Source organism: Tyto alba, unplaced genomic scaffold (assembly GCF_018691265.1).
Source record: "Tyto alba isolate M040663 unplaced genomic scaffold, T.alba_DEE_v4.0 Super-Scaffold_27, whole genome shotgun sequence".
NCBI classification, from domain to species: domain Eukaryota; kingdom Metazoa; phylum Chordata; class Aves; order Strigiformes; family Tytonidae; genus Tyto; species Tyto alba.
Genome location: NW_024881301.1, coordinates 29943151 through 29961864, shown reverse-complemented (window position 1 = coordinate 29961864; position 18714 = coordinate 29943151).

Sequence of the window (18714 nt, the reverse complement as noted above, 5' to 3'; positions counted from 1 at the left end):
GAGCTTGGTTTTCAAACTAAAATAAGTTTTGTATTACCTAAATCATATTCAAACAGATGTCTTATTACTGAACACAATACATAGCGCTAGGTGACTATATTGTTACTCTCATTCTTTTATAATTTTTCCTTACATTTCCTTACCTATTCTACTAGAAAGAAGAATAAAGCAGTATTATACTCCTTAGGTTGTGGCATTTAGCTTCTGCCACCCCTCTTGGCATTGACAGTTTAAAAAAAAAAATGATATATCAAATTCAAAATGAATAGTTTCTATTACGGGCAACAATGAGTAAAAGAACACAGGAAATCACTAGCAATTTATTACTTGTCTTTTACCATCACTAAAATATGGGCGGGAGGTGGGGATGAGGGGCCAGGAATAAAGCAAATCAATGCTTCCATAAAGAAAGCATATCTAGAGAATAGATGAATACAAGTTTCAATTAATTTACTGTCTCTTGGGGCTTAGATGATTGAAATATCACTGAATCTGTCAGGATAGTATCTGATTCCCAAAGTGAACAAAATATAGTTGTATAATAGGTATAGGACATATATGAAAATAATATACTGCACTGTGTTCTGGATTCAATCCCTTCTACCAGGCTTCTCTCTGCTTCCACTCAACTGCTACAATGATTTTTACATACAGAAATGGGAACACGTTTTATGTACTTGCACAGAACTAGGCAAAAATGTTAAACACTAACACAAGCTTCAAAAATCTAGACCCGAAACTGTATCCCCAATCTACCAACAGTAAATGTAATTTTTTTAGTTTAGTTCTAGACAGAATATTAGTTAAGTTTGCTTTTGTATCTCCAACAGTCTTCAAGTCTTGAATCTCTTAGAGCAAGGTATGTTCTGAATTTGCCCACATGTACCATTGCCCCACCCACCCACACTAATTTTCATACTGTGGATCCTTCCTAATGACAGTCCTCAAAAGTGAGATTATTGTGAACAAGTATTTCTCCTCTACTTTTTGATACTGCATTTAGATCAATCAAATATTTCTTAGTAGTTTAGGCTGATATTCACTCAATAGAACTACATCTCTGGAGCGAAACACAGCTTTTCCCTCAAAGCTAAGCACAGCTAGACTGATCTGTCCTGATATCTGTTTTGGAATATAGCAACACACTGGTGGAACAACACATCATGGCTGCTACTCCAGCAATACTTCTGATTTTTGGTAACATGTGCATGTGGTCCGTTTCTTTCCCAGTCTAGAAGCACCATATCCCCATTTCAGTCCTCTTATTTTTACTGCTGCAAACACAAAGAAAGTTGACCAAGGGATCTGTGTCAATTGTTTGACTTGTAAGGAACAGAGTCCCAAAAAGTGGGGAAGGACAGATTAGACAAGAGAAGCAAATGAGGAAAACAGAAGAGCCAGGTTCAGGATTATGTATTTTATTGTCTATGGAATCAGGGAAACTTTGCTCTCATGAACTGTCTCACAAACACAGGGTTTTCCCGTAGTAAAGAAAACTACTAAGCCACAATGAAAATGAAAAATAAGTATTTATCTGCATCACCTCAAGATCCTACCATTGAACTAACATAGAATTTACCTTAAGAAAACAAAATTAGAAGGTATTGAAGTATTGCATTACTGTAATCTTGTTTATGGAGAACACGGTTTATGCCCTATTTTCCTGAAAAAAAGAAAAAGGGACATTGCCTGTTTATTCAGTTTCCAAAGTTACCTTTATCAGCTAAAGTTTAACTCCAAAGGAGCTTCTCCCTTTACTTTCTCCTAGTAATTGGACGCCTTCAGCAATTGCCTCTGCTGCACTTGCAATGCAGGTCAAGAGCACAGCCCTTGCATTTGCAGTATGTCTTAAAGGAAATTTCTCATGTAATGAACAAAAACCTAGCAGTGTAACTTATCTGTGCTTTGAGCAATAACTTTTATTCTTTCAACAATTACTAAGAAGCAGGGCCCTTAATTGCTCCCTCATTTAAATATTAATGGAGTCAATTAGTATTATTCAGTAAGATCTGCAATAGCCCACAGATTTAAGAAGCATTCACTAGCAGATCCTGATGCTTAGCAACAAGAACAACTGCCAAAAAAAAAAAAATTACAAGCTCAATCTCATTTCAACTACTATTTTCTGCAATTGCAATGGTATTGACTTGAAAGAAAGACGACTGGAAAAAAAAATTTATAAACATCTTTGTTGAATTAAAGCATTATTTTACATGAGCCTGAGAGTTTGCACGAACAAAGATTTCTTAGCTACATCAACATTACAGGTGTGAACTGTGTTCAGCTCCACAATATCAATGAAATAATAGAAGCTAAAATGGCAACACATCACCACTCAATGTAAGACATATAGCTGGCAACACCCTATATAAATCTCTCCCTCTTCCATGTAGTTTTAATTCAATTTCTTAGAGGAAATTTCATTTCTTCTAAAATTATCTCCAGAATCTTCTCACTGAGTATTATGCCTTGCATTTGTTCATTCACTTCTGAAAGATACCATCCTTTAAAGAAAAAAAAACCATCCATATAAAGCAACAGTTGTTCTAATCCATGCTTAGGCCTCTGTCTTCCATGATTTAAATAAAACTTTAGGGAAGAAATATCAAATACCCCAAAAGGGAAAATTACAAACATAGAACCAGAATGTTTGTAAACTTGCAGCAGTACCAAATTATTTCAGTCAAACAGTTTCTGCAGATAACAATTCTGACATATGGTTCATAAAGTCTTTAAGATTGAGAAGAGCAGCCTCGAGTCTGTTTCCAACTTAGAAGTTTTAAAGTGTATAAGGCCACTGAATTTCTACAGGCCCCAGATAGAACCAAGAGTACAGACAAGTATCAGCTCTGCAGCAGGCAGATCTAAGTCCCAAGGTCAGCTTTTCTCCTCTCCCCCTCTGCCCTTGAAAGACTGCAGTTCAACTAGCACAGTTGGTAACCCCTTCTTTCTTCCCTCATCCAACTGTTTCCACAAAATTTTCATGTTTCTCATCCGGTCTTACATGCACATAGTGACATACTTCCGTACTGCACTTGCAGGTCCACATAAAATGTTCTGTACGTGCACTTACATAAACTACCCTAAAGATTTACTGTTTTCATCTGTAATCAATTCAATAGAGTCTGGATATAAAACCTGGTTTTCTTTTTGAATGTCACCTTGAAAATACAAAAATAAAAAAAAATTAAGATCTAGTATTCACGTATAAGAAGTCTGAAAAATGGCTGAAAGATATCTGATTTCTGCTGCATCCTACTGAAAATGATCAATTAATCCAGATCAATTAATCCTAGAAAGAATTAAGACTCTTTTGAAACATGTTAGGTTTATCAAAAGTGCATAACACCCAGGGTTTTAAAGAGGGTGTCTTATTACATGAGATGCTATCAGAAAGAATTTAATTTTAGTTAAACATTTCTATATAGCTCATACTCCTCTCAATGTGAGAAGAAGTACTATAAATTAATTGTTTTACTATCAATAAGAGGAAACCACACACACAATACAGAAAAGAACCCTTACAGGTAAAGAAAAGAACACTTTCAGCCAAATCTTATTTGTGTCACATTCACAAAACATGTTAAAAAGAATTTGCTTTGGACAAGCTCTCATCTCACGTAAGACCGTGAACTTCATTCTCCAAGTATAACAGACAGCACTCAACTCTTCTGGCACAAGCTGCTATACAAAGCTACAGCACAGCCATATCTTTCAACTGCAGTACACTGCCCTGAAGCCCCAGTAAACACACTCAGCTGTACAGCTGAGCTGATGATTAAGAAAACAGAAGATACTAAGCGAAGTGCACAGATACTCAAAATTCAAAGCAGTCTGTACCCAACACATTCTTGATGCATTCACCTGAATAGGAAGAGCCCTCACAACCTGGTCCTTCAGTTTAATTGCTTAAAGGGGAGCAGAGTTCATTAAAAATGCGACCATGAAAAAAAAAGCATAGCCACCTGCAGTGCAAGAACGTACATGAGCCTAAACTGATTAACTGCATGACTACTGAAATCCATATTATTTTCTTGCTTCTTTGTAATCTTTTTGGGAGGATCTTTATTAAAAAAAGAAAACAAACAAACAAACAAACAAAAAAACTTTACTACAGGCCATCAGTAAAACTAGGCAAAAAATACATACTAAAAACATGTCTCAAAAATTAGCAGCTGCATTACAAAGTTTGGAGGAGAAGGGTGGGAATCAGACACCTGTCTGCTGAAGTCCATCCCATACTTACAAATCCTAAATAGACTAGTGCTCTTTCCTTAAATGTAAGTGAAGGAATGTAGGCCTTATACACTTTAAAACTTCTAAGTTGGCAACATTGTCTTTCTGTAAAAGCAGTTGTGAATGTTTCAGAACCTAATAGAAAGGTGTGTCTCCAATGTTTAACTGCAGATGAATGTATTTTCTTGATGTTAACTTCATCCTGATATTTTCATGTATTTTTAACATCATGGGATCAAACGGTAAGTTTGATCCTGTGTCACTGATGTCAACAGGAGTTTTTCCAACTGAATTGTGATTATGCAATATCAAAAAGTGTTAGGAAATTATTTATGCTAGAATAATTCATTATAACAATGTCTCAAAAATTAGTGTAGATGATCCAACGGAGAGCAGAACTAAAGATTAAAAGGCTTTCATACTGGGATTGGTATGGAAATTCTGATATTTTTCTGCCTGACTGGTCTGCAGCTATTCTTAGTCTACAAACAGGGTGACTTAGCAACAGCTCGACCCTGAGCAAAATCAGAATGTATCACAGACATTGGGATAAGGGTCAAGGATCACTAAAATATTCTGTTTAATATTGGTGCATAGAGTACCCACTGCTCTTCTATTTGTCTTGTGGTAACTGAATGGGTTTAAGTTAATCTTTCAGCGCACTAAAAAAAAAAAAAAAAAAATCATTGGTTAAAAAAAAAATACCAACTCCCATTTACAGAAACATTTTTATTCACATATGCACTAATACTCATTGAACTCAACCAAATTTATGAGATTTCTTTATGAGGACCTTTAATGCCTCGGAATCTTATGTATATCCAGAAAATACTATGCAGTTCAGAAGCAGCTCTAATGCAACACTATTGAAAAAGAACACTCTATGAGGTAGGTTTTTCATTATTTCTGCTATTCATTGAGGACAATTGAGCTCTGACCCTCATTTATACTCAAAGTGGAAAAAAATAATCTTAATAACATATAAGTGTTGTTTTTTTCTTTGAGAGAGGGAGTAAGGAATTGAAAAAGAGGTCCCTGTTAAAAAGGAGAAAACATCTTCCAAACACAGAGAACTATAAAAGGTCTAGTCATCTGTTATTATTAGGAAAATCCTCTCAGGACCAAAACCAGATTACAGTTCCCCTTGAAAAGATTCACTGCTTCCTGACATTGTACTTCCACATTAACCTGTGATAAAGAGCAAATTATGGCAACAAAGCTCCTAGCAGTAATGTTCTTGTGAAGCAGCTCCCCGCCATTTATCCCTCAGAAATCTTAGGAGTCAACGTTGTTGTGCAGTTGTTGTGGTTTGAGCCTGTTTGGCAGCCTAACACCACGCAGCCACTCTCTCCCCCTTCTCTTCTGGCAATAAGAAGGGACAGAGAGCCAGGCTTGGAGTCCGACATAGGACTGGGGTGGGGAAAATATCCCCCTTTATGGTCATGAGCAAAAGGCAGACTCGTTAGGGGAAGAAAAAAAGAACATACATTTATTACAGACACTAACAACACGTAACAGCGTAGGACAGTGAGAAGCATTGTCACATCTTGAGAACACCTTCCCCCCACCCCTCCCTTCTTCCCAGGCTCAGCTCTGCTCCCGATATCTCTACCTCCTCCCCCAGTGGCGCAGGGGCAGGGAATGGGGGGTACAGTCAGTGCTGCCGCTTCTGCCATCTTCAGTGGAGGGAGCTTCTGGAACTTGTTCCCCCTGCTCCAGCATGGTCCCCCTCTCACAGCAGACAGTCCTCCACAGACTTTCTCTGATGTGAGTCCCTCCCACAGGCCGCAGCATTCCCCACACTGCTCCATCGTGGGTCACCAACTTTCTCCAGCTGGATTCCCTCCCACAGCTGCAGCCCTTCCCGAGCTGCTCCGGCGTGGGATTCCCCCACATGCTGCAATCCTCCCAGCACTGAATTACAGCAGCGGGGCTGCCTTTTCCCATGAGACCCCAGCCTTCTTCGGGCACAGCACCTTGATCATGCAAGCAGAAGCCACTGGCCATAAATCAGTGTCTGCTCCACCGTAGATCTCCATGGGTGGCAGGGGGGAACCTCCCTGCTGTCTCCCCACAGGATACAGGGGGGTCTCTGCTCTGGCACACCTCCCCCCTCCTTTCTTCCTCCGTTCCTCCACTGACCTTGGTGTTCATGCAGCTGCAGCAACTCCTCCTCACAAGTCCCACTGCTCATCGCCACATCCCTTCTTAAATACGTTATCGCAGAGGTGCAGCTGATGGGCTCAGTTTTGGTGCAGAGGTGGAGTCGACTTGCAGCTGGGGGAGCTTCGAGAAGCTTCTCACAGGGGGCCGCCCCTATAGCCCTCTCCCCGATACCAAAAAACCTCACCACTCAGTCAAACCCAGGACAGCACTGAAATGAATGGGGTGAGGTTGATAAAAACTAATACTCAAAGGTGAAGTTGTAAGCAACTCCTGTTTTTCTGCTTTCACAACAGATAAGGAATAATGCAGCAGTACGCAAATATCCCTTTTGAAGAAACATGAGGTCCTGAGTTAGTCACATTTGAGGCGCACATCTAACAATAAATAGCAAGGGCTGCATAATTCACATTATATAAAGGTCTTAACATTATTCCAGTGAAGTCAAAATGATTAAGCAAGTGACTACTATAAACCCTTTTTCAGAGAGCAATGTTGCTTGCTTCTTTTTTTTTTTAAGTAAAAAATCACAAGGTGATGAAGATTTGAAGTAGTGTAAACAGAAGTTTATCTTGTCCCAGCACACAGCTCTTAAGACAATACAACGTTAGAGAAGCCAGTCAACAAGGGTAAAAGCCAAGATAAATACTCTCCTCCTGATTATTTTGTACCTTACAGAAAAGTCCAAGTATTCCCAGTGACTGTTTCCTTCATAACAAACCTCAGGACCCCCTTGCACCAAGGGCCAGAGCTCAGCATGGGGTTCAGGAGGTGCGTTCTAGTCCTATAAATGATGTTCCATTCCACACACATGCTCTGCCTGCCTTTGCAGTGATACTTTCAGAGTTATTTCTGAACAGTGGAACATGAGGGGTGAGAATAGCAAAGACCTTCCTATCTCAGACCACAGCACAGTAGCAGGACATGCTCTGAAGAAGAGAATTATGTTTCAGCATCTTCCATCAGGGGAGTGAAATTAATGCTGAGAAACTTCTCAGTTTCTCAGCTGTTACATAAAAAAAAAAAAAAAAAAAAAAAAAAAAAAAAAAAGGCATCATTAGCTCCTCCTCCTGTTCTCTTAAAGAGAAACAATAATGCTTGATGCATTTTGTACAAAGCTGGATCCTGTCAGCACATGGTAGGTATGCTCAGAGAAGGGTTATATTCTAGTCTCGAGGTCATGGTTAGATCTGGATGCAAGACAAACAGCAAGCAACTCTACCTGGCCAACACTAGAAGTGTCATGGACATGCGTGGAAGCAGAATATTATAGTATTTAGAATCTTTAAGGTAAATTGCTTATGCAAATAAAGATGAGATCTTCAGAGTTAGACAGATACTAAAGAGACTTTTGGAACTGTAAGTTTGGAGGCAAATTCCAGTAACTTCCTTCTTCAATGTTTATATTATTTTTCTGATCAGGATCTTTCTCCTAATCATTAATGATCTCTATCTGAATAGAGAAAATAGTATTTTCAGATATGATATCTCTGTTTCACTGTAGAGCTTCTGTGGAGCATTTATAGCCTACTTACCATAGTTTCTTGTGCCACTATACAGAAACACTTAAAATCCTTGTCTCTATTGACCTATCACACTTTATTTCCTTTCCCGAAGAAGCAATATTCAGCAAGGATTAATTCTTAATTCTTAATGTAACATTAAGTGGCCAAACGGCTCATCTTCCACTTCCAAGGTAGCTTCATTCAGCTCCTTTTCTTGGGTCATCCAATTAGTCAACTTCTGTTCAGTAGCTTGAGGCAGACTTTTCAACACATACCCTTCCCCTCATCAGACCACGGCCAGAGTATGACTGCTAATAGGTTCATCACATAATTGTGCTCTGAGTGGAATTTATCCAAAGACATGTTTTTCCTGGAATGAGTATTTCCATTTATGACAGGCATTTCTGAGTACAGCAATTACAACAGTTATAGTCAGATTTCAGCTTCTCTGAATGCTGAGTGCATTTTTCACTGCTAAAGCAAAATCTTTGGTCCCTTGGATTTGAAATGTCTTAGATTTAAAACCTTCAAACAAAGCATGGAGAATAAACTGTGTACATGGAGCTACAGTGTCCTGACTAGTAGATGAACAAGCAGCTATTTGGAATTGCTAATAGGGGCTCTCCTTGGATAAATTTCTCTGTAAGATGCATGTTATTTACACCAAAATTCCCCTATATGGAATGAGGGAGATACCAGTAGCACTCTCCTGTCCCCAAAGACTTTTAAGCTGGAAGACCTATGGTCATTGTTCAGAAAGCAAGAAATAAGAGGTAAGCTTAAACTACTCAAACTAAGTTTATGGTTTCATAATAATTTATGAGCACAGAAAAGGTCTTAAATCTATTTATAATTCTGTTAGAGTAACTCAACCTGATCTAAATCACACTTTGTCAGGCAACACAGATTTCAAGCTGTCTGTCTAAACCTGGTTCTGCTAAGAAATAAAAAAACTGACATGAAAGGACTTGTATGTAACATGACACTATTACATTGGGGGGGGCTCATGTGCCCCCTTGCCACTTGCTTATGTAACAGGTATCTTTAGAAACATTACAGGTTCTCTGCTATTAATTAGCCCAAAAGAACCACTGATGCAGATGAAAGGAATCTGATGCAAACCTAGTCATTTACAAAAAAGCTGTATGGTCAAGTTCTGCCTTCAAAAAAAACACAAACAAAACCCAAAAAAAACCCACAACAAAAGTCTCCCACACATCAGGACAAATTCAGTGAAGAAATTTAAAAAAATGCACTTATCACCTGTAGTGTGTTGGCCTTGAACAGCTGACAACCCAGCCACTCTCTCCCCCATCCCCTTTCCCGACAGGAAAAAAATAGATAAAAATGCTCATGGGTCAACATAAAGACAGGGAGATCACTCACCAATTACCTTCACAGGTAAAATAGACTCAGCTTGAGCAAGACTGAATATATTGGCAATTAAAATAAAACTGGTAGCATGTCCTGAGGCCTTCTAGCCTCAGTCACTAGGGAGGCAGGCTTCTAGCATCCTTTCATGTCTGTCGAGTATTCAAGGTCCTTAGAGCCACTGTCCTACCAGCCAGTGAAGGTATGCAGATCACTGTGTGCTGACTGAGAAGCAGCTCTTCCCATGCCTTGCCAACCAATTTTCAAACCAAAAAAAACAACCAACCAAACATAAGCCTTAATTACTCTTAATTCCATACACAAATATATCATTGAAGATATCGAGTCTAATTATTACAAGTATATAAACAAACGTCTCGGTATATGCAGTGGGACCACTAAAATCAGTCATTCATTATGCAATCTCCAACAAGCCCCACATGAACGGTGTATTCAGACATGATTATCCAAGGTCTGTTTGAGAAAGTATTTTAGCACTTGAGAGGAGTTTATCCTTTGTAAGCAGCCTTTCTCGCTCAGTGCAACTGTCCATTCCTGAATGATGGTTTCATATATTCTCTCAATTCCTGCAGGTTGAGACATGGCCAAGAGGGAAGAGACAGAGAACAAGGCTTACAGACTTTGTCCAAAATTACACTATTTCTTATCAGACAGCATAGAATTGTGAAACAGGTAACAGGAAATAAATATAAAGCAAAAGAGAAGATGCACGGATATACATTTAAAAGAGAAAAGGCAACTTTAAGGAAAAAAAAAAATGTAAAAAGGAATGAAATACATTAAGTTTAAATAAATTGAACATTAGTAAGATACAGAGAAACACATCCATTGCTTGTACACCTGGGCCAAATTCAAGAGAATTACACCCACTTAACACAGGAAATTATTTGACTTGTCATCTTTAATTAGTCCAGCAAAAGCAATCTGCCTCATGCAACTGCCACTTTTTTTTTTTTTTTTAACATGACCTTTAAAGTCACAGGCTAAACGTAACTGCTATTTAACATCCAAAGCTGCTTAGGAGGAAGTGGCATATAGCCAAGCCCAAAGGAACAATTGAAAGTGACAGGCAGAAGAAAAAAGTCACCAAAATTCCCCATCGTAAGATTATGTATGTCATTTGATGTTGCATAAGGGAACTAATCTTACTAAGACGGGGAGGAGGAGAGAAATGAAGAATATGCACTGTTCACATGTACAACACTCCCTGGAGACAGAGGAACTCTACTTGTGAATCAAGGACAGGTCATGGCTATGACTTTCCAAGAGTGCAAAAGATGCTGTCAAATTACATCTGCCATAGCATCCTCTCTCTGCAACGTACTCAAGCCACCTTTCCCTGTGAGGCCTTTTGTGATTTCCTTTGGCTTTTACAAGGTCAAACAAGCTGGCAGCTTCCCTTCTGGGCACAAAGCTGACACTGCCTTCATACAGTGTCTCCTATCACATTACATCACCTGCTAGGATATAATTTGTTCAAAAACAGAAGGCCATTATTCTAACCACTCTAACCAAATGCTTTATTGCTATTATTTTGAAAATGCTGGCTTACATATCACTAAACCCCCAAATCAGTATGTTGAATTAATGGTATTAAGGGAAGTATTGAATATACTGATAATACCTAAGGGTCATATTGTTCCATCAATTAATAGGAATGATACTCTATTGATTCCTAGGTGAAAATAAAAATCAATTACAATTAAGAAATGGTGTGGTCAGACAATCTGGCTTACTCCAACATATTAGTTTTGTTGGAAAACGCTCTGACAACAAAACAAGGTACCATTTTAAAACAGATGTTAGCACAAAAAAAAAGAAAATAAAGATATTTTAGGCCAAGCTCCCCCAACTACTTTTAAAGCCATATTTGCTGAGTTATCATTAAATATATAAAGTGATATGAAATCTCTAAAAGCCAAACAGAGGACTTGGACCGTTTAAATTACTTTTCTTTTTCTATTCACAAATCTTGTTTTGTGAGCACTTTCAGATTGTGACAATGTACGGCATGAAACCCTTTTTCAAATAACAGAGGAAAAAAAGCTTGTCTCATTAAAGAACATTTAGAAGGACCAGTCCTTGGAATTCACTGATCACACGCAAGATTACAATCCACTTGAGAGATCCTGGAAACATCATAAACTACCAGAGAACAGTTTATGAATGACAAAAAAAGCCAAATGAGATGATTATAACCTTGCACTCATTCAGCAATCAAGCATCATCATTATCAAATACAAAGAAGCTTAAAATACTTATGCATTTAAGCTTGATCAGGTCTGTATTAAAACAAAACAATTCATGTCAACAGAACCTTTCCAAATTCCTTACTTCTGTCTATATCTCTCAAGACAGAAAGTTAACAAAAGAAAAATATATATAAAAAAAAAAAAAAGCCATCAAGAACATTGAACTACTGATTTAAATAACTGCTATTATTTAGGTATGCTATGAGTCAATTTTAGTCAGAGATGATTATTCAAGCTTGGAAATCAACTGCACACTTTCTTTCCCATAAGTAAATATGCTTAGGACTTCAACAACCTCGCAGCAGTAAGTTATAATTACAGTATTAAATTTTCACTGGTCTATCTTGTCCTTCTCAGGGCTGCCCCAGTCCTCTGGAAAGGCCTACCTGATTTATAGATGATGTTGCAACCTAACCATGATAATTTTCAACTTGGTGAAACTTAGCTATGCTGGTTTTCATTTCAGATCAAGTGCTTTTGGTCTACTAAATCTTTATCCAAATCTAGTTAAAAGGACAGTAGCAAAACAAACTCCTCTGCACAAAGGCATGACAGCTTGGAGAGATGTGCGTGTGAAAGAGACCCAGATGGAAAGGGGACATCCACATCCTTCAGCTTTTCAAGGACCACTTAGACCAATTGCAGCTCCTTAAAATAAACCTCATCTCACTATTTCCTTCTTAAAACTATGGAAGAGAGATCAAACTACATATTTACAACACAAACAGTAGATGAAAGAAGAAATCTTACAGTTATTCTCTAAAGAGGTGTTTTCAGCTTGGACTGTTAGCAAGCTTTCAGTAACCTTAACATATACTGAGTTCATAAATTGCTTCTTGCTGTCAAACTAAATCCAGACTTTAATGTTGAAAAGGTATCACTCAAGCTACAAAAAAAATTACATTTTTGAAACACACTTCAGTGAGTTTTGGGCCTGAATTTTAAATTAATGGAGAGGCTAAACTGAGAAGCTTTAAGAAAAATACTTGAAGAATGGCACTTATGACTTCATATGAAGGTTGAGCACTCAGTCTAAAAAAGTATTGATGTATTATCTCTTAGCATTGGAAAGAGAAGAGATCCAAGTACAGACTCTGTATGAAATACAGGTAAAGTGAAACATATAGAAAGCTCATCTCTGTAATTTATTACAGTTTTAGATAGATTTTCCTAGGGTAAAAACCACTCCCATTAAACTGTATAAACCAGCTTCATATTTTCTCCGCAATCAAATACACAACTACAGCTACAGCATAGGCAGGAAGCTAAAATGATGGAAGATTTGTTTTATGGGAGGAATAACTGATTAGTTTTCTTTAAGAAAGTTATCTATGCTCAGATTGAAAGACTAGTTGCCGCTGCATTTGTGTAGAACTATGAGTTAAAAATGAATCATCAAGTGAAACAAAGCAATAGAGAATGGAAGCACCTTTCCAGGCACAACATGCTTCAAACCTGGTTCAGCCTCGCTGGAACTATCCCAGGTTTTCCTCTTTCCCCCTCAGCCCTCAAACTTACACACCAACGCAGTGTCAGAGCTGGGGAAAGGGCCCACTCAAAGCAGCATCAGTGCCAGAACCAGATCCGCAGCACTCTAACCAAGACCTGGAAATCCTATGGGATGGAAGGATCCTGTTCCACTGCTGCATTATCCTTCCAGTAAAACAGCTTATCCTAACACCCAATACAAACCTTGAACGCACCTACAGCTTTCACTCTGTAAAGCTAATTTCTTTTTAGACTGCAAACAACAATAGCAGCTTGGTTTCTCTATATCTCTAGATGAGATGAATGCTTGTGAGGAAACACTCTCAGACCACATGAGTAAAAAGACTGCACAATAATCGCTGCCTGTGCCCTCTGTTCTGGCATGACTGGTCCTCTCCTGCAGTCACAAGCTGATTATATTAGCAAGAATGCAGTGCGAAGGCAGCAGATGCAGAGAGAAATAGTTGCTGCTGAAGAGCCAGGAACTGCACAGTATGCATTTCAGGAGGTTTTCTCTTCCTACTGGCTCAAATCTGGTGGCATGCATTAAATCTCCACTAGGAGGAAATGAATATCAAGTTACAACTTAAACTTGGATAAGGATAGTAAGAAATCTGGCCTCTTAGTGATAAATCCATAAGAAAGAATAGAAAGGAAGTAAAAGAAAAGGAAAGGAGAAAAAGAGTCAAAGAATCCAGATCACCATCCCACGTTCCAGCACTGTCTCAAGTCCTGTAATCTTGGGTGGTGGGTACATGGCCAGCAAAGCTTTCTGTTGCCTTTCAAGTGTATCTTGTCACTAGACAGAGACACAGGTGTTCCACAAACTCATTTCCATAAGAGACAAGGAAACCCATGCTGGAGCACGGGTTCTGCACATGTTGATGAGGGATGGGATGCACCAACCCCCTTATCCAATTGAGTTGGTCGTCATGTTCACCCCTACCACCTTTACTTTTTCCTCAGTTTTTGCTTCATTGGCAGTTACCCAGCTTTTACCTCCATCTGTTGCTGGGTGTTTATCTAATAAATCTTCTGGCCCGTCTTCAAGGGTATAGTCATAAATTAAAGTGCAGGCATTAATCTCCCATATGGTTGCACCCAGTCTACATCTCCCCCCTTTGAGGCTTATCTAGGAAATTTGGCAATACAACCACAAGGGAGTGGAGCCATTCATCCTTCGATATACTCTCCACTTCCTTGGGCAAATAGTTCCTTAGACTAACGGCAAAGGCCACAACTTGTCCTTGAGCTTTTTCATATTGATGAATGTGAGGCTTTAACTCCTTCAGTTCCTTACTGATGAGACTCATTCTTCTAAGAGGACGGATCCAGAAGGAATTCTCAGATCATGACTGACACTGGAAAACAATGAGTTCATTGCAGAGAATAGCAGCTTTGCTCTCAGAGACATTATTCACAGAAATGAGTTGCATTTTCAGTGGTTTCAGGCGAGAAATGTATCCAAGCTGTTTACAGGTAGGGTGAAACAATTAACTAGTAGTCTAGAAAGAACATTATCAAGAGCATTGCAGAAGAGCAAGTGCTGCTCTTTCAGAAAGGGGCTGCTCACCTCCTAGACAGGATTGGTGAGTTTTCAGAAAACATGTCAGCCTTGCCATTTCAAGTGCAGTAGAAGCACTGTGAGAGTTTGACTTTCAGAGAACAGCCTCTTCACAGCATCAGTACGGAGATGAATTCCCTGTGACATCAGGAAAGTGTGTACTGGGAGCAGAGACACTACAGCTCCTTTTAAGATGTTCTCAACAGGTAAGACAGAACTATCAGACTGCTTATACACATATGCTCTGACAAAACATTTCTGTCTACACATGTAAAAATTGATTCAATAATTGGAAAGGGTAGAGCCTACTAAAGAGGGTACTTGTACTAATATATACAGAGCAAACCCTTAAAATGCTATCATATTTGGATTTTCTTTTCAGATCTTAATTGTGGTTTGCTCTATCTCAGAATAAGCTTTTCTGGATTTTAATTATTCCCAAAGTTCTTTTTAATTGAAAAAGACACAAGCATAATTTGTCAGGGGCTTTTTCCTCATCATGTATCTATTCTCACAATGTCACTAACACCTTAAAAGTAAGTTTTCTCAAAAATAAAGCTTTATGACAATATTATTTATCAGTCCTTCTCTGAAAGATCACCTTGCTAATTGCTAGTTGAAACAGAGAAACAGATCCTCTCAATCTCTTTCATCAGTTTGCAGAACAACCCTCCTCTTCCTACCCATATGCATACCAGAAACAGCATGGAGAGCAAAAAGTAATGGCCTCATTTAAATCCAAACAGGACAAAATCCAAAATCCATGTAATTCAATAACTGAGTTGACCTCTGTGGACAGATTTTGACCACAAATTGGTACAACAGATCAAAGTTAAAGACAAAATCCTTTTGTTTTTCTTCAGACATGTGAAGTGTTCACATGGCTAAAACTAATCAGATCTGTGGACATTTGGAAGATCAATTTTAACTCTCTATTTTATTTTAAGTTAGTTTCATAAAACTTCTTCCTAGACCAGCAAGTATTAATCTATTGCTTCCTGTGAATTTGTCAACTGTGGTTACAATCAGAGATGGCACGTGGGTGTCCAGTATGTTTATAAAAATGGAAGCAAACATCACTGCGCACTAGCATTTAAGACTAAAAATACGAAGTTAGGGCAATGACGAACTCTCAAATTTCCTCTTTATACCCTGTTTTTAAAGGTTATCTGGGTCAAAAAATTTCTCTAGAATTTCAAATAAGAAAAGGACATCTCAGGACTGAAGCCTTAGGTCCACATCCACATACTTGTATAGATGCCATTTAAATCATCCTCAATCTCTTTGAAGATCAAAGCCAAACATTCCAGGTGAGTCCTGAGAACAACTTGAAACAAATATCTGGAAAACTACAGAGGCCCTAGGTTTGCTACAGTTTTATCCCCCTGCTGTGCAAAGGATAAAGTACACTGCCTATGTTCTTCCTGCAATTAACAAGTTTCCCTACTTACAGTCCATCACTGAGGATTCAGGTTCAGAACACAAGAGTTAAAAACCAGAGTCCTTCATGACACAATTATGATTGTCCTGCAGAAAAACATCTACACTGCTTCCTGTTAAATCTCATGGAAAATACTTTGTTTATATATATATATAATATATATATATATATATGTATGTATTTTTGTCCAGTTTCCCTATAACTGCAATTCCATTACTAGTTTAATAGCATGTTTTCCAGTAACATAGAATTTTGACAATTGAATATATCAGAGTATCAATGGAAAAGGATTTGGTCTAGAATGATCTTTCTCAGCTGAAGCTGTTAAGCCAAAGGCAATAACATATGCAAGCAGGATTTAACTTTCATAAGCATGCTAGTCACACCTGATCTGTAAGGGCAGTTAAAGCCAACCTTACATACACTAAAGTACTGATGACAGTGGGGACAAAAATATTTTCATATTCAAGTCATCCTTTTAAAAAAGAATGTATAGAATGCTTTAAAAAGGTCTGCCCTTTACTTTTATACTTAATTAAGGAAGGAAACTTCCTATAATATTACAACATTATACAGCAAAAGGGAAGAATAACCTCTCAGTCTTTTACATGCTTAAATCCTTATCAGTAATCTACCAGGTCAGGAACTCTGTGGAAATTCTGAAGTGTTTTCAGACTTCCAATTCACTTTGATTTTCTAGTATTTTCTTAAATTAGTTTTACAAGATGCAAAGGGTTAGGACTCAGGTCAGAGTTGTTAAAATACACAATCTTTCATTATAGACAAACTTACTCCCAGCCTACCACAATGATCCCACTGGACATGTGTACAGCTATCCTATTCATAAGTGACCTGAAAATTAATATAGCACATCTACAATTCTGAATTTCTGCTTTTGAAATGCAGAAATCTGACCCACACTGAAGTCTACATTAGTGTGCCGCTGAACGTGGAGTAAATTCCCAAAAAGTGAATATAAATTTTAAAGAGCTTAATGCACACTTATCCCTGTTTCTTCTGTATTTTCACAAATGTTTTAATTTTCTTGTATGCCAAACTATTCTTTTTTTCTTTCCTGTTTAGTTGAACTAGAGATGATTATTTTATTTATGTCATACCCTATTGTCTGTAATTTATCATATGACTTTGTCATTTTAAAGAAAAAAAAAAATGCGTAGCTACAGATTAAGTTTGTACAAATTCTACCAAACTGGTTTTGATAGAAAGGAGGAACGACAGAAATCAGAAAGGAAGCTTTGGATTTCTCTCCTTGTTTTTCCCCCGCCCCCTTTTACAAACAAAACCCACGCTCAGCCAGCTGGCAACTTCTAATGGTTTTCCCAGACAAGTCAAAACCCAAACTTATTAATTTGGTGTTTATACCTTCTACAGTCTCCAAGCAGCAGGTCTGATCTCTGCCACTACACAATCTTCTCACTGTCCAGGACTCTGCACCGTAAGAGCTTTCGCCACAGCTTACCATCTTTGTCCTTGGGGGGTCCTCTTTAAGACAAAGCAACCCACACTTAAAACTCCCTTAGCCTGAGGATGAAAGAAGAAACATTTTCATAACTAGTCACATGAAAAATAAAGTGGTTTATGGAAAGATTGCCAAAGCACAGGGAACTACTAAAAAGGACCTGCTCGTAAGTTTAAAGGATGAGAAATATTTTTTCCAATCTACATTCTCACTCATCATGCTTAATGAATATACATAGACTCCAGTGTTTGATAACTTCAAATAATTAAAATGACCTTTACAGTAAACTTCTTTCAGCTAATTTTTTGTTAGCATTAGCCTTTGTACTACACTAGCAATTATGTTTGTAGATATTAAAACCCTGTACCCAAAACCTATACTTCTTTCTTTTGGCTGTACTATATTCAGAAAAATTGTGTTCTATGCACACTACAGCAGCATCAAAGACAGGCCTCAATTTATTTTCCTTTTTTAATTTCTTTGTTGTGTTGAGGAAAAGCTATTTAATGCTCACTTTAAAACTATATTGCAGAAAACTATCACTTTTGAATCTCTATCTCACCCACAGAAACGAGGCATACCAAATTAAAAATCTAAAATATAATTCCCCTCAAAATTACGTGTGTATAAGTGATTAAGTATATGTCAACACTATCAAAGCAGAAAAAAATAGCTCTGAACTGGAACAGTTGAATCCCCTTGATTTTTCCATAGACTTACTTCGCAATGGCTTTTTGGAAATTAAATAATGAAAATACCTTATTAGAAAGTACACTGACAGAATGAGCAAATTTCATCAACTACCACATCATATTTACAAAAAGATAATGTTGAACTTGCAGATATAAGAATTAACATTAGGAACTCCACTACAAGTTTGCACAGGATGTTCGTACCTTTTTTTAAGCATTTACCTTATCTAGTGAAGTCTCGCAGGAAAAAAAAAAAAAAAGTAGCAACATACCAATATGACCAATAACAAATTCCCTTCCATTTCTGTACATGTGTCTTAGTTTGGGCTGAAATAGAGTTAATATTCCTTTTCAGGGACTAGATGAGTGCTGTGTTTTAGATTTAGCTTTGGGTTTGGTATGGGAAGAATGCTGATAGCACACTGATGTTTTCAGCTGCTGCCGAGACTTCAAGGACTCCCCGACTCTCCATGTCCTGCCCGTGTGCAAGGGCACAGGGAG